Source organism: Salmo salar, chromosome ssa05 (genome assembly GCF_905237065.1).
Source record: "Salmo salar chromosome ssa05, Ssal_v3.1, whole genome shotgun sequence".
Lineage (NCBI taxonomy): Eukaryota > Metazoa > Chordata > Actinopteri > Salmoniformes > Salmonidae > Salmo > Salmo salar.
In genome coordinates this window covers 13,363,433-13,381,255 of record NC_059446.1, presented here as the reverse complement: position 1 = coordinate 13,381,255, position 17,823 = coordinate 13,363,433, and the positions used below count along the sequence as shown (strand labels likewise).

General features: G+C 50.1%; 1 protein-coding gene across 1 annotated transcript in view; it reads left to right on the top strand.

Moving 5' to 3' along the window:
- LOC106591758 (ephrin-B1) overlaps positions 1–17,823 on the top strand; it is a 157,969-nt gene that overhangs the window by 15,285 nt on the left and 124,861 nt on the right. The gene's annotated exons all lie outside the window — the stretch shown is intronic.

The following is a 17,823-nucleotide window of genomic DNA, read 5'->3' as shown; positions in this document are numbered from 1 at the left end:
GCCGACTCGTTCGCAAACGACTCATCACTATTCTCCGTCATCTCATTCCTGCTTGCTATATTATCGCTGGTCTAGTTGACTATTCACGGCAGACCAAAACGACCCTCAGAGCACCGGGAAATGTCCCGGTGCTCCCGAAGACCAGTCCGCCACTTGTCGCTCCTCTTTTCAGTTCACTGCAGCTAGTGACTGGAACGAGCTGCAAAAAACGCTCAAACTGGACAGTTTTATCTCCATCTCTTCATTCAAAGACTCAATCATGGACACTCTTACTGACAGTCGTGGCTGCTTCGTGTGATGTGTTGTTGTCTCCCCATTTGTGCTGTTGTCTGTGCCCAATAATGTTAGTACCATGTGTTGTTCTGCTACCATGTTGTGCTGTTGTCATGTTGTGCTGCTACCATGTTGTGTTTCTACCATGTTGTGCTGTTGTCATGTTGTGTTGCTACCATGTTGTGCTGTTGTCATGTTGTGTATCTACCATGTTGTGCTGTTGTCATGTGTTGCTACCATGTTGTGCTGTTGTCATGTTGTGCTTCTACCATGTTGTGCTGTTGTCATGTTGTGTTGCTACCATGTTGTGCTGTTGTCATGTTGTGATGCTACCATGTTGTGCTGTTGTCATGTTGTTCTGCTACCAGGTTGTGCTGTTGTCATGTTGTGTTGCTACCATGTTGTGCTGTTGTCATGTTGTGTTGCTACCATGTTGTGCTGTTGTCATGTTGTGTTGCTACCATGTTGTGCTGTTGTCATGTTGTTCTGCTACCATGTTGTGCTGTTGTCATGTTGTGCTTCTACCATGTTGTGCTGTTGTCATGTTGTTCTGCTACCATGTTGTGCTGTTGTCATGTTGTTCTTCTACCATGTTGTGCTGTTGTCATGTTGTGTTGCTACCATGTTGTGCTGTTGTCATGTTGTTCTGCTACCATGTTGTGCTGTTGTCATGTTGTGCTTCTACCATGTTGTGCTGTTGTCATGTTGTGCTTCTACCATGTTGTGCTGTTGTCATGTTGTGCTTCTACCATGTTGTGCTGTTGTCATGTTGTTCTGCTACCATGTTGTGCTGTTGTCATGTTGTGCTGCTACCATGTTGTGCTGTTGTCATGTTGTGCTGCTACCATGTTGTGCTGTTGTCATGTTGTGTTGCTACCATGTTGTGCTGTTGTCATGTTGTGTTGCTACCATGCTGTGTTGTCATGTGTTGCTACCATGCTGTGATGTCATGTGTCGCTGCCATGCTATATTGTTGTCTTAGGTCTCTCTTTATGTAGTGTTGTGTTGTCTCTCTTGTCGTGATGTGTGTTTTGTCCTATATTTATTATTATTTATCCCAGCCCCCGTCCCCACAGGAGGCCTTTTGCCTTTTGTTAGGGCGTCATTGTAAATAAGAATTTGTTCTTAACTGACTTGCCCAGTTAAATAAAGGTTAAATAAATAATACATAAATAAATAAACATTTATCCATTGTTTTTTTATGGTTGTCCACTCTGGTAGGCCTACATTATGATCAAATAGCCACAGTAGCCTACTTGGCCACTGTTAAAACTGTAACTTAAAGCGGGTACAGCCTCAGTGTTTTACAGTAAACGCATACCAGAAGTTGCACAGAATTTTCACAATGCTCAAGTTTGTGCTCAGCAGACCTGAAATTTGCTCAGTGGCAATTTTTTTTTGAGGGGACATTGGTTATCAGTGCGCTTCATTTTATAGCATTAAAAGTATGTACACTACGCATAGTGATAGTGATCAATGCTTTATTATGGGAGTTGTGAAGGTCTTTGCATGCTCTCTTCAACATGCCGGTTTCTATGATTACATAAGATAACATTGTAGTTACAGTAACCTCAATGTGGTCATGAATGTGTTAATCATTTTAAGGTTGAGTAAATACTGTTACATTAGTTTGTAAGATAGCCTTAACTTTAGGCCATTTACTATATGACAAAAGTAATATTGAATTGTGTTTGGTTGGCAACGCAACAAAATATCAACATCTAAAGGAGAGGTACAGTGTGTTCAGTCACACCCCTTGACTTTTTCCAAACATTTTTATGTCACAAAGTGGTGTTAAAATGGATTTATTTGTAATTTTTGTTAACGATCTACACAAAATAATGTAATGTAAAAGTGGAAGAAAAATTCAAACATTTGTCATAGATTTATGAGAAATTAAACACGAATATATCTTGATTAGATAAGTATTCAACCCCCTGTCAATACATGTTAGATTCATCTTTGGCAGCGATTACAGCTGTGAGTCTTTCTGGGTAAGTCTCTAAGAGCTTTGCACACCTGGATTGTACAATATTTGCACATAATTCTTTTAAAAATTCTTCAGGCTCTGTCAAGTTGGTGTTGATCATTGCTAAACAGACATTTTCAAGTATTGCCATAGATTTTCAAACCAATTTAAGTCAAAACTGTAAATAGGCCACTCAGAAACATTCAATGTCGTCTTGGTAAGCAACTCCAGTATATTAACACATGACTCAAGTTCACAGACAAAATGAAAACTATTTCAGACAAAATAAACAACATTTCAGACAAAATAAAAATTTCTTGAAAGCATTGTTTACAAATGGGGAATGCAGTCAGAGGCTATAAAGGTGCTGCAGATCACAGTCCCCCCAGTTCTCTCTTTGCTGAAGCCATGAGTGCACGTTTCAGTGCCCAACAGGTCGTAGATCTGATTTATTCAGATGTCCAAGAGGATCAAGAGAACAATGATTTAGAAGAGGAGGAGGTATCTGAAGAAGAAGATGGGAGAAGAATACAACCCAGAGCTCGATGCATCATCTCCAGATGAAGAACAAATCCCCCAAGCTGAAAGAGAGACATTTTTGTCAAAGAACAGCAAAATAACATGGTCCTTGTCACCATATGACAACCAGGGCAGGATGGCAGCACAAATGTCATAAGGATGAACACAGGGCCCACAACATATGCCCATGCCCAGGACATCGCCTCAACATTCTACATGTTCATCACACCAGCCATTGGGAAAAAATCATCCTGGAGATGACAAATTTGGAGGGTTTCCGTAAATATGGAGACAACTGGAAAAGGATGGATGAGATTGACCTGCGTGCCTACATAGGTCTGCTAATCTTAGCGGGTGTGTATAGGTCCCGAGGCGAGGCTACATGTAGTCTCTGGGATGCAGAAAGCGGAAGGGCGGTTTTCCGTGCCACGATGCCACTGAAAGTCTTTCACACTTTCTCATGAATGCTACGATTTGATAACCGTGAGACAAGACCTGCAAGACGTGGGAGAGACAAACTTGTGGCCATAAAAGATGTCTGGGAGAAGTGGGTGGAGCGTCTGCCATACCTCTACAACCCTGGGCCTGAAGTAACAGTGGATGAGGCCATACCTCTACAACCCTGGGCCTGAAGTAACAGTGGATGAGGCCATACCTCTACAACCCTGGGCCTGAAGTAACAGTGGATGAGGCCATGCCTCTACAACCCTGGGCCTGAAGTAACAGTGGATGAGGCCATACCTCTACAACCCTGGGCCTGAAGTAACAGTGGATGAGGCCATACCTCTACAACCCTGGGCCTGAAGTAACAGTGGATGAGGCCATACCTCTACAACCCTGGGCCTGAAGTAACAGTGGATGAGGCCATACCTCTACAACCCTGGGCCTGAAGTAACAGTGGATGAGGCCATGCCTCTACAACCCTGGGCCTGAAGTAACAGTGGATGAGGCCATACCTCTACAACCCTGGGCCTGAAGTAACAGTGGATGAGGCCATACCTCTACAACCCTGGGCCTGAAGTAACAGTGGATGAGGCCATGCCTCTACAACCCTGGGCCTGAAGTAACAGTGGATGAGGCCATGCCTCTACAACCCTGGGCCTGAAGTAACAGTGGATGAGGCCATACCTCTACAACCCTGGGCCTGAAGTAACAGTGGATGAGGCCATGCCTCTACAACCCTGGGCCTGAAGTGACAGTGGATGAGGCCATGCCTCTACAACCCTGGGCCTGAAGTAACAGTGGATGAGGCCATACCTCTACAACCCTGGGCCTGAAGTAACAGTGGATGAGGCCATGCCTCTACAACCCTGGGCCTGAAGTAACAGTGGATGAGGCCATGCCTCTACAACCCTGGGCCTGAAGTAACAGTGGATGAGGCCATACCTCTACAACCCTGGGCCTGAAGTAACAGTGGATGAGGCCATACCTCTACAACCCTGGGCCTGAAGTGACAGTGGATGAGGCCATACCTCTACAACCCTGGGCCTGAAGTAACAGTGGATGAGGCCATACCTCTACAACCCTGGGCCTGAAGTAACAGTGGATGAGGCCATACCTCTACAACCCTGGGCCTGAAGTAACAGTGGATGAGGCCATACCTCTACAACCCTGGGCCTGAAGTAACAGTGGATGAGGCCATACCTCTACAACCCTGGGCCTGAAGTAACAGTGGATGAGGCCATACCTCTACAACCCTGGGCCTGAAGTAACAGTGGTTGAGCAACTGGTTCCATTCAGAAGTCAATTTTTATTTTCACATCTGGAATGTAAGTGATTTTCAATTTTAATTTGATTATCTATTGCTGTAATATCATTGATTTATGTGATTATTTTCTGTGACACTGATACGTATTACTGATAGTAATCTCTTTTGTCAAAAGGTCGCTGTTAGTATATGCCCAGCAAGCCAGAAAAGTATGTCATCAAGATATGGGTGGCCTGTGACGCACAATCCAGCTACGCTTGGAAGATGCAAGTCTACACAGGGAAGCTGACTGGTGGAGGCAACGAGAAGAATGCGGGTTGTGCATGATGTGACTGTTGGACTGAGGGGTCACAATGTCACGTGTGACAATTTCTTCACCTCTAATAAACTCAGCCTGCAGCTCCTGAAGAGGAAGATCACCATGGTTGGCACAGTTAGAAAGAACAAGCCTGAGCTCCCCCCTGCACTCCTCGCAACAAGGGGGAGAGAGGCCTTCTCATCAAAGTTTGCCTTCACCCCCACCACCACTCTAGTTTCTTACCTTCCAAAGAGGAACAAGAATGTGGTCCTCCTGAGCACACTGCACAAAACGGCTGAGATCAGAGATCGTGAGGACAGGAAGCCAGCCATCATCCTGGACTACAACCACAACAAAGGAGGTGTGGACAACCTGGACAAGGTGATTGGAACTTACAGTTGCAGGAGGATAACTGCCCGCTGGCCCCAGGTCATCTTCCATAACATCATTGATATGTCCTCATACAATGCCTTCGTGATATGGAACAAGATCAACCCTACCTGGATGCCTGATAAGCGGAACAAGAGGAGGGTTTTCCTGGAGCAGCTGGGAAAGGCACTTGTAACCCCACACATTCAAAGAAGGGAGCGCCTCCCCCACACAGCAGCCTCTGCAGCGCTTGTGAAAGCAGTTCAGGGGGCTGAATCTTGTCCTGATCCACTTGAGGCTGCAGCTGGGTCAGGCAAGAGGAGGAAAACAAATACTATGTGCTGCACATGTGAGAAATACATCTGCAATGTCCATGCACACACACTTGCATACTGTCCTACATGTGCTAATTCGAGTAGATTGATTTATGTTGTATCTATTATCTTATTTTATTCTTCTTGTTGTTTATACACCTTGTGGGTGGGGGCTAGGGTTAAAAAAATGGAGAAGACTAGTATTTTGTAGTTGAATTCCTCATTGTACAGTATATAATGATATATCACTATGTTGCCAAAACAGTTCAAGACTGTTATTGTTTCCCTTCAATAAAATGCATTCAAAATACTTTCTATACATTTCTGCTACTTTCTTAGGCTATACAAGTGCTATCTCTTAGAAACAAATGTATGTTTACACCTATGCTGTACCTTTAGCAATAATAATAATAAACCTCTACTTTAGTAAAGAAAACAATTATGACAGGTGTGTTGTAATAAAAATGTATTTCTGCATTGTGAAGAGGGAAAACCCAGATATTCACAAAGTTTGTGATGAATGACAGGTTGTTTCTTCATGCAAAATAGATTTGGGTTTTAAAAATTCAATTAAACTGCTTTATTTTAGGAGTTTAGTGAAGGCGGGTCATTTTTTACCCTTAGGACAAGGGGAGTATACAGAATGTTAAGACTACACAAGGGTTAAGTGTCAGCATTCATTCTGAATGGTTAAGGTAAGGGTTAAGGTTTGGGATGGGTTTAAACAAAATATTAAAAAATTGTTGTCTAACACTGGGATTGACAACACAACCTTCAGATCCAGAGTCATGGGATTATACCTGTCTGCCAGATTACATCAGTCTGCCACCCTGTGTTCACAACACCATAGAAAAACCCAAGCCTACTTGCTTGTAATAGCCACCCCAGTCCACAACACCCTAGAAAAACCCAAGCCTACTTGATTGTAATAGCCACCCCAGTCCACAACACCCTAGAAAAACCCAAGTCTACTTGATGGTAATAGCCACCACAGTCAACAACACCATAGAAAAACCCAAGTCTACTTGATGGTAATAGCCACCCCAGTCCACAACACCATAGCAAAACCCAAGTCTACTTGATTGTAATAGCCACCCCAGTCCACAACACCCTAGAAAAACCCAAGTCTACTTGATGGTAATAGTGCTCACTGTTGCCCCTAGTGGCTGGTTGTCAAGGCATTTCCCTCAGTATTTCGAAGTAAATCTTCAACGACCTGCCTGTCAATTCCAGTTTGTCTATTAATAATTGATATGTTGGTTTCACGTCTCCATCTCAACCAAAAATCTAAGCGAAAGAATATGACTAAATCAAATCAAACTTTAAATTCACTTTAAATAAAGTTACATTTAGTCTTATTCTTTAACTTACATTTTTGGTTGAAATGGAGATGTGAATTGAACATATTCATGATTCATTTGTAGATAAAATGTGAAATCAACCAAAGCTTGAAACCCTAGGCCTTTTTCTGTTGTTGAATCCTGGGTTGAATTGAAAAAATAGCTGTTGATGATCATTGTTGATGTATGATTCATAAAGTATGGTCACATTTCATTTCATTGACTTCTATACAACTGTGAATCTATTGAATTTTTAAGTGGAGAATTCTCAATAGTCAATCTCACATTGGTAATAGTCAGTGACATAACTAAGCTGGGCTTGGTTAAAACCCTGGATGGGAGACCACAGGGTAGCTGTAGATTCATTCATTATCCAGTAGGAGGTGCTTTCCAGATCTTACGAGGTTTCAAAGGTACAAATTCAACTTGTTTTATACAAGGTTTGTTGAAAATTGGTTACCATCCTGGGGTTTACATGTCAGTCTCAAAACAGATTGATTGATGGTGTCTGATGTCATAATATATGGAATGACATGGAATGACCGGTGAGAGAGTGGGACATCCCTCTTCCATATGTCATACTAACTGTCCTGGATATATTCCTTTGTAAATAGATGAAAATCATTTTTTTTATATATATATATATATAACTGTATGGAAAAAATAATACATTAAAATACAAGAACTCTTGAGAGTAAAGATACAGAAGCACTGAAAATACACAGAGAGAATGCCCACAACCCACAGGCATACAGACCCTTCAGCCAATACACAACCACAGCCATACAGACCCACAGCCATACAGACCCACAGCCATACAGACCCTTCAGCCAATACACCACAGCCATACAGACCCACAACCATTACAGACCCACAGCCATACAGACCCTTCAGCCAATACACAACCACAGCCATACAGACCCACAGCCATACAGACCCACAGCCATACAGACCCTTCAGCCAATACACCACAGCCATACAGACCCACAACCATTACAGACCCACAGCCATACAGACCCTTCAGCCAATACACAACCACAGCCATACAGACCCACAACCATTACAGACCCACAGCCATTACAGACCCACAGCCATACAGACCCACAGCCATACAGACCCACAGCCATTACAGACCCACAGCCATACAGACCCACAGCCATACAGACCCTTCAGCCAATACACAACCACAGCCATACAGACCCACAGCCATACAGACCCACAGCCATTAAAGACCCATAGACCAGCAGCCATACAGCCCCACAGCCACACAGCCATACAGCCCCATAGCCATACAGCCCCACAGCCATACAGCCCCACAGCCATACAGCCACACAGCCATACATCCCCACAACCCCACAGCCATAAAGCCATACATACGCACAGCCATACAGCCCCACAATCCCTGAACCCCACAGCCACACAGCCCCACAGCCATACAGCCCCAAAGCCATACAGTCCCACAGCCATACAGCCTTACAGACATACCTTGTTGTTGTGAAGTGACTCAGTCAGCAGTATGTAAAGGCTTGGCGAGAGGGAGAGAGGTAAAGACAGAGGGAGAGAGGGAGACATGGAGAGAGAGGTAAAGACAGAGGGAGAGAGGGAGACATGGAGAGAGAGAGGTAAAGACAGAGGGAAAGAGGGAGACATGGAGAGAGAGGTAAAGACAGAGGGAGAGAGGGAGACATGGAGAGAGAGGTAAAGACAGAGGGAGAGAGGGAGACATGGAGAGAGAGAGGTAAAGACAGAGGGAGAGAGGGAGACATGGAGAGAGAGAGGTAAAGACAGAGGGAGAGAGGGAGACATGGAGAGAGAGGTAAAGACAGAGGGAGAGAGGGAGACATGGAGAGAGAGAGGTAAAGACAGAGGGAGAGAGGGAGACATGGAGAGAGAGAGGTAAAGACAGAGGGAGAGAGGGAGACATGGAGAGAGAGGTAAAGACAGAGGGAGAGAGAAAGAGAAGGAGAGAGAGGTAAAGACAGAGGGAGAGAGGGAGACATGGAGAGAGAGGTAAAGACAGAGGGAGAGAGGTAAAGACAGAGGGAGAGAGGGAGACATGGAGAGAGAGGTAAAGACAGAGGGAGAGAGGTAAAGACAGAGGGAGAGAGGGAGACATGGAGAGAGAGGTAAAGACAGAGGGAGAGAGGTAAAGACAGAGGGAGAGAGGGAGACATGGAGAGAGAGGTAAAGACAGAGGGAGAGAGGTAAAGACAGAGGGAGAGAGGGAGACATAGAGAGAGAGGTAAAGACAGAGGGAGAGAGGGAGACATGGAGAGAGAGGTAAAGACAGAGGGAGAGAGAAAGAGAAGGAGAGAGATGTTGAGGTACAGTATCTGGTGTCTCATGTAGATTTACGACTTAGTTCCTGTTCCCACTTTAGAGACCACCGCTGTCTCAGCTAATAAATTAGTATTGCCCTCTACCACACACACACACACACACACACACACACACACACACACACACACACACACACACACACACACACACACACACACACACACACACACACACACACACACATTGGCCCGAAACATGCCAGGGTCCCTTTGTCTCATAACTCATGGCAGGGCGAGGTGGTTCTTCCATTGTTCTGTGTTAGCGCGTGCGTGTGTGTGTGAGTCCAGACCCTGGGAGTGTACTATTATAGATTGTTATTTAAGGATGATATCACTCTTCTGCTTCATAATCAATATGTGATCAATAGGAGAGGAACTCTTCATCGATTGGCCCCTGGCCTGCATGCTGGAACATAACAAAGATCTCACACCCTGCAGAAGAATTCATACCCTCTTATTAGAACTTAGGAGGGGAGCGGTAGCCTGGTGGAACCAGCCTGATCGCTGTGTTTACCTAGGGGAGTGGTAGTCTGGTGGAACCAGCCTGATCACTGTGTTTATCTATGGGAGCGGTAGCCTGGTGGAACCAGCCTGATCGCTGTGTTTACCTAGGGGAGCGGTAGCCTGGTGGAACCAGCCTGATCGCTGTGTTTACCTAGGGGAGCGGTAGCCTGGTGGAACCAGCCTGATCGCTGGGTTTACCTAGGGGAGGGGTAGCCTGGTGGAACCAGCCTGATCGCTGGGTTTACCTAGGGGAGCGGTAGCCTTGTGGAACCAGCCTGATCGCTGGGTTTACCTAGGGGAGCGGTAGCCTGGTGGAACCAGCCTGATCGCTGTGTTTACCTAGGGAAGGGGTAGCCTGGTGGAACCAGCCTGATCACTGTGTTTACCTAGGGGAGGGGTAGCCTGGTGGAACCAGCCTGATCGCTGTGTTTACCTAGGGGAGGGGTAGCCTGGTGGAACCAGCCTGATCGCTGGGTTTACCTATGGGAGCGGTAGCCTGGTGGAACCAGCCTGATCGCTGGGTTTACCTAGGGGAGGGGTAGCCTGGTGGAACCAGCCTGATCACTGTGTTTACCTAGGGGAGGGGTAGCCTGGTGGAACCAGCCTGATCGCTGTGTTTACCTAGGGGAGGGGTAGCCTGGTGGAACCAGCCTGATCGCTGTGTTTACCTAGGGGAGGGGTAGCCTGGTGGAACCAGCCTGATCGCTGGGTTTACCTAAGGGAGCGGTAGCCTGGTGGAACCAGCCTGATCGCTGGGTTTACCTTGGGGAGCGGTAGCCTGGTGGAACCAGCCTGATCGCTGGGTTTACCTAGGGGAGCGGTAGCCTGGTGGAACCAGCATGATCACTGTGTTTACCTAGGGGGAGCGGTAGCCTGGTGGAACCAGCCTGATCGCTGGGTTTACCTAGGGGAAGGGTAGCCTGGTGGAACCAGCCTGATCGCTGTGTTTACCTAGGGGAGGGGTAGCCTGGTGGAACAAGCCTGATCACTGGGTTTACCTAGGGGGAGGGGTAGCCTGGTGGAACCAGCCTGATCGCTGTGTGTACCTAGGGGAGCGGTAGCCTGGTGGAACCAGCCTGATCGCTGGGTTTATCTAGGGGAGCGGTAGCCTGGTGGAACCAGCCTGATCGCTGGGTTTACCTAGGGGAGCGGTAGCCTGGTGGAACCAGCCTGATCGCTGGGTTTACCTAGGGGAGGGGTAGCCTGGTGGAACCAGCCTGATCACTGGGTTTACCTAGGGGAGGGGTAGCCTGGTGGAACAAGCCTGATCGCTGGGTTTACCTAGGGGAGGGGTAGCCTGGTGGAACCAGCCTGATCGCTGGGTTTACCTAGGGGAGGGGTATTCTGGTGGAACCAGCCTGATCGCTGGGTTTACCTAGGGGAGGGGTAGCCTGGTGGAACCAGCCTGATCGCTGTGTTTACCTAGGGGAGGGGTAGCCTGGTGGAAGCAGCCTGATCGCTGGGTTTACCTAGGGGAGGGGTAGCCTGGTGGAACCAGCCTGATCGCTGGGTTTACCTAGGGGAGTGGTAGCCTGGTGGAACCAGCCTGATCGCTGTGTTTACCTAGGGGAGGGGTAGCCTGGTGGAACCAGCCTGATCGCTGTGTTTACCTAGGGGAGGGGTAGCCTGGTGGAACCAGCCTGATCGCTGTGTTTACCTAGGGGAGGGGTAGCCTGGTGGAACCAGCCTGATCGCTGTGTTTACCTAGGGGAGGGGTAGCCTGGTGGAACCAGCCTGATCGCTGGGTTTACCTAGGGGAGCGGTAGCCTGGTGGAACCAGCCTGATCGCTGGGTTTACCTAGGGGAGTGGTAGCCTGGTGGAACCAGCCTGATCGCTGTGTTTACCTAGGGGAGGGGTAGCCTGGTGGAACCAGCCTGATCTCTGGGTTTACCTAGGGGAGGGGTAGCCTGGTGGAACCAGCCTGATCACTGTGTTTACCTAGGGGAGGGGTAGCCTGGTGGAACCAGCCTGATCGCTGTGTTTACCTAGGGGAGGGGTAGCCTGGTGGAACCAGCCTGATCGCTGGGTTTACCTAGGGGAGGGGTAGCCTGGTGGAACAAGCCTGATCGCTGGGTTTACCTAGGGGAGGGGTAGCCTGTTGGAACCAGCCTGATCGCTGTGTTTACCTAGGGGAGCGGTAGCCTGGTGGAACCAGCCTGATCGCTGTGTTTACCTAGGGGAAGGGTAGCCTGGTGGAACCAGCCTGATCGCTGTGTTTACCTAGGGGAGGGGTAGCCTGGTGGAACAAGCCTGATCACTGGGTTTACCTAGGGGAGGGGTAGCCTGGTGGAACCAGCCTGATCGCTGTGTGTACCTAGGGGAGCGGTAGCCTGGTGGAACCAGCCTGATCGCTGGGTTTACCTAGGGGAGCGGTAGCCTGGTGGAACCAGCCTGATCGCTGGGTTTACCTAGGGGAGCGGTATTCTGGTGGAACCAGCCTGATCGCTGGGTTTACCTAGGGGAGGGGTAGCCTGGTGGAACCTGCCTGATCGCTGTGTTTACCTAGGGGAGGGGTAGCCTGGTGGAAGCAGCCTGATCGCTGTGTTTACCTAGGGGAGGGGTAGCCTGGTGGAACAAGCCTGATCGCTGGGTTTACCTAGGGGAGGGGTAGCCTGGTGGAACCAGCCTGATCACTGTGTTTACCTAGGGGAGGGGTAGCCTGGTGGAAGCAGCCTGATCGCTGTGTTTACCTAGGGGAGCGGTAGCCTGGTGGAACCAGCCTGATCGCTGTGTTTACCTAGGTGAGGGGTAGCCTGGTGCAACAAGCCTGATCGCTGGGTTTACCCAGGGGAGCGGTAGCCCGGTGGAACAAGCCTGATCGCTGGGTTTACCAAGGGGATGGGTAGCCTGGTGGAACCAGCCTGATCGCTGTGTTTACCTAGGGGAGCGGTAGCCTGGTGGAACCAGCCTGATCGCTGTGTTTACCTAGAGGAGGGGTAGCCTGGTGGAACCAGCCTGATCGCTGTGTTTACCTAGGGGAGGGGTAGCCTGGTGGAACCAGCCTGATCGCTGGGTTTACCTAGGGGAGCGGTAGCCTGGTGGAACCAGCCTGATCGCTGGGTTTACCTAGGGGGAGCGGTAGCCTGGTGGAACCAGCCTGATCGCTGTGTTTACCTAGGGGAGGGGTAGCCTGGTGGAACCAGCCTGATCGCTGTGTTTACCTAGAGGAGGGGTAGCCTGGTGGAACAAGCCTGATCGCTGTGTTTACCTAGGGGAGGGGTAGCCTGGTGGAACAAGCCTGATCGCTGGGTTTACCTAGGGGAGGGGTAGCCTGGTGGAACCAGCCTGATCGCTGGGTTTACCTAGGGGAGGGGTAGCCTGGTGGAACAAGCCTGATCGCTGGGTTTACCTAGGGGAGCGGTAGCCTGGTGGAACAAGCCTGATCGCTGGGTTTACCTAGGGGAGCGGTAGCCTGGTGGAACCAGCCTGATCGCTGGGTTTACCTAGGGGAGCGGTAGCCTGGTGGAACCAGCCTGATCGCTGGGTTTACCTAGGGGAGGGGTAGCCTGGTGGAACAAGCCTGATCGCTGGGTTTACCTAGGGGAGCGGTAGCCTGGTGAAACCAGCCTGATCGCTGGGTTTACCTAGGGGAGCGGTAGCCTGGTGGAACCAGCCTGATCGCTGTGTTTACCTAGGGGAGCGGTAGCCTGGTGGAACCAGCCTGATCGCTGGGTTTACCTAGGGGAGGGGTAGCCTGGTGGAACCAGCATGATCGCTGGGTTTACCTAGGGGAGCGGTAGCCTTGTGGAACCAGCCTGATCGCTGGGTTTACCTAGGGGAGCGGTAGCCTGGTGGAACCAGCCTGATCGCTGTGTTTACCTAGGGAAGGGGTAGCCTGGTGGAACCAGCCTGATCACTGTGTTTACCTAGGGGAGGGGTAGCCTGGTGGAACCAGCCTGATCGCTGTGTTTACCTAGGGGAGGGGTAGCCTGGTGGAACCAGCCTGATCGCTGGGTTTACCTATGGGAGCGGTAGCCTGGTGGAACCAGCCTGATCGCTGGGTTTACCTAGGGGAGGGGTAGCCTGGTGGAACCAGCCTGATCACTGTGTTTACCTAGGGGAGGGGTAGCCTGGTGGAACCAGCCTGATCGCTGTGTTTACCTAGGGGAGGGGTAGCCTGGTGGAACCAGCCTGATCGCTGTGTTTACCTAGGGGAGGGGTAGCCTGGTGGAACCAGCCTGATCGCTGGGTTTACCTAGGGGAGCGGTAGCCTGGTGGAACCAGCCTGATCGCTGGGTTTACCTTGGGGAGCGGTAGCCTGGTGGAACCAGCCTGATCGCTGGGTTTACCTAGGGGAGCGGTAGCCTGGTGGAACCAGCATGATCACTGTGTTTACCTAGGGGAGCGGTAGCCTGGTGGAACCAGCCTGATCGCTGGGTTTACCTAGGGGAAGGGTAGCCTGGTGGAACCAGCCTGATCGCTGTGTTTACCTAGGGGAGGGGTAGCCTGGTGGAACAAGCCTGATCACTGGGTTTACCTAGGGGAGGGGTAGCCTGGTGGAACCAGCCTGATCGCTGTGTGTACCTAGGGGAGCGGTAGCCTGGTGGAACCAGCCTGATCGCTGGGTTTATCTAGGGGAGCGGTAGCCTGGTGGAACCAGCCTGATCGCTGGGTTTACCTAGGGGAGCGGTAGCCTGGTGGAACCAGCCTGATCGCTGGGTTTACCTAGGGGAGGGGTAGCCTGGTGGAACCAGCCTGATCACTGGGTTTACCTAGGGGAGGGGTAGCCTGGTGGAACAAGCCTGATCGCTGGGTTTACCTAGGGGAGGGGTAGCCTGGTGGAACCAGCCTGATCGCTGGGTTTACCTACGGGAGGGGTATTCTGGTGGAACCAGCCTGATCGCTGGGTTTACCTAGGGGAGGGGTAGCCTGGTGGAACCAGCCTGATCGCTGTGTTTACCTAGGGGAGGGGTAGCCTGGTGGAAGCAGCCTGATCGCTGGGTTTACCTAGGGGAGGGGTAGCCTGGTGGAACCAGCCTGATCGCTGGGTTTACCTAGGGGAGTGGTAGCCTGGTGGAACCAGCCTGATCGCTGTGTTTACCTAGGGGAGGGGTAGCCTGGTGGAACCAGCCTGATCGCTGTGTTTACCTAGGGGAGGGGTAGCCTGGTGGAACCAGCCTGATCGCTGTGTTTACCTAGGGGAGGGGTAGCCTGGTGGAACCAGCCTGATCGCTGTGTTTACCTAGGGGAGGGGTAGCCTGGTGGAACCAGCCTGATCGCTGGGTTTACCTAGGGGAGGGGTAGCCTGGTGGAACAAGCCTGATCGCTGGGTTTACCTAGGGGAGGGGTAGCCTGGTGGAACCAGCCTGATCACTGTGTTTACCTAGGGGAGGGGTAGCCTGGTGGAAGCAGCCTGATCGCTGTGTTTACCTAGGGGAGCGGTAGCCTGGTGGAACCAGCCTGATCGCTGTGTTTACCTAGGTGAGGGGTAGCCTGGTGCAACAAGCCTGATCGCTGGGTTTACCCAGGGGAGCGGTAGCCCGGTGGAACAAGCCTGATCGCTGGGTTTACCAAGGGGATGGGTAGCCTGGTGGAACCAGCCTGATCGCTGTGTTTACCTAGGGGAGCGGTAGCCTGGTGGAACCAGCCTGATCGCTGTGTTTACCTAGAGGAGGGGTAGCCTGGTGGAACCAGCCTGATCGCTGTGTTTACCTAGGGGAGGGGTAGCCTGGTGGAACCAGCCTGATCGCTGGGTTTACCTAGGGGAGCGGTAGCCTGGTGGAACCAGCCTGATCGCTGGGTTTACCTAGGGGAGCGGTAGCCTGGTGGAACCAGCCTGATCGCTGTGTTTACCTAGGGGAGGGGTAGCCTGGTGGAACCAGCCTGATCGCTGTGTTTACCTAGAGGAGGGGTAGCCTGGTGGAACAAGCCTGATCGCTGTGTTTACCTAGGGGAGGGGTAGCCTGGTGGAACAAGCCTGATCGCTGGGTTTACCTAGGGGAGGGGTAGCCTGGTGGAACAAGCCTGATCGCTGGGTTTACCTAGGGGAGGGGTAGCCTGGTGGAACAAGCCTGATCGCTGGGTTTACCAAGGGGATGGGTAGCCTGGTGGAACCAGCCTGATCGCTGTGTTTACCTAGGGGAGGGGTAGCCTGGTGGAACCAGCCTGATCGCTGTGTTTACCTAGGGGAGGGGTAGCCTGGTGGAACCAGCCTGATCGCTGGGTTTACCTAGGGGAGCGGTAGCCTGGTGGAACCAGCCTGATCGCTGGGTTTACCTAGGGGAGTGGTTGCCTGGTGGAACCAGCCTGATCGCTGTGTTTACCTAGGGGAGGGGTAGCCTGGTGGAACCAGCCTGATCGCTGTGTTTACCTAGGGGAGCGGTAGCCTGGTGGAACAAGCCTGATCGCTGGGTTTACCTAGGGGAGCGGTAGCCTGGTGGAACCAGCCTGATCGCTGGGTTTACCTAGGGGAGGGGTAGCCTGGTGGAACAAGCCTGATCGCTGGGTTTACCTAGGGGAGCGGTAGCCTGGTGGAACAAGCCTGATCGCTGGTTTTACCTAGGGGAGCGGTAGCCTGGTGGAACCAGCCTGATCGCTGGGTTTACCTAGGGGAGCGGTAGCCTGGTGGAACCAGCCTGATCGCTGGGTTTACCTAGGGGAGGGGTAGCCTGGTGGAACAAGCCTGATCGCTGGGTTTACCTAGGGGAGCGGTAGCCTGGTGGAACCAGCCTGATCGCTGGGTTTACCTAGGGGAGGCGGAGATGAACCAAATTGTTTTCTGTCTTGCTGAAGTTGACTTAAGAGATATGAATGTTGACAGAGCAATGTGTCAACGTTTATAGCTGGTCTATAATATTTAGCATTTATTAAGAATCAAACATATTATCTCTCTTTTTGCTTCCACACACCCAGTTCTCTATCTGTTTAGTATGCCTGCAGTCTTTCTACAGTATAGACTCATCAGATATAGTATCTGAACGTCGATTTAGCTTCCGCAGCTAACATCCACTTCCTGACCGGCTGACAACACCAGCTGTTTACTGATCTTATTGTGGCTTTCTATTGGAGACTGTTGGTTTCAGAAAGCTTTTCCCTATGGAATGGAGCACTATGAGAGAGACTGTTGGTTTCAGAAGGCTTTTCCCTATGGAATGGAGCACTATGAGAGAGACTGTTGGTTTCAGAAGGCTTTTCCCTATGGAATGGAGCACTATGAGAGAGACTGTTGGTTTCAGAAGGCTTTTCCCTATGGAATGGAGCACTATGAGAGTGACTGTTGTTCAGAAGGCTTTTCCCTATGGAATGGAGCACTATGACAGAGACTGTTGGTTTCAGAAGGCTTTTCCCTATGGAATGGAGCACTATGAGAGTGACTGTTGTTCAGAAGGCTTTTCCCTATGAAATGGAGCACTATGACAGAGACTGTTGGTTTCAGAAGGCTTTTCCCTATGAAATGGAGCACTATGAGAGTGGCTGTTGTTCAGAAGGCTTTTCCCTATGGAATGGAGCACTATGACAGAGACTGTTGGTTTCAGAAGGCTTTTCCCTATGAAATGGAGCACTATGAGAGTGGCTGTTGTTCAGAAGGCTTTTCCCTATGGAATGGAGCACTATGAGAGTGGCTGTTGTTCAGAAGGCTTTTCCCTATGGAATGGAGCACTATGAGAGAGACTGTTGGTTTCAGAAGGCTTTTCCCTATGGAATGGAGCACTATGAGAGAGACTGTTGGTTTCAGAAGGCTTTTCCCTATGGAATGGAGCACTATGAGAGAGACTGTTGTTCAGAAGGCTTTTCCCTATGGAATGGAGCACTATGAGAGTGGCTGTTGGTTTCAGAAGGCTTTTCCCTATGGAATGGAGCACTATGAGAGAGACTGTTGGTTTCAGAAGGCTTTTCCCTATGGAATGGAGCACTATGAGAGAGACTGTTGGTTTCAGAAGGCTTTTCCCTATGGAATGGAGCACTATGAGAGAGACTGTTGGTTTCAGAAGGCTTTTCCCTATGGAATGGAGCACTATGAGAGAGACTGTTGTTCAGAAGGCTTTTCCCTATGGAATGGAGCACTATGAGAGAGACTGTTGGTTTCAGAAGGCTTTTCCCTATGGAATGGAGCACTATGAGAGAGACTGTTGGTTTCAGAAGGCTTTTCCCTATGGAATGGAGCACTATGAGAGAGACTGTTGGTTTCAGAAGGCTTTTCCCTATGGAATGGAGCACTATGAGAGAGACTGTTGGTTTCAGAAGGCTTT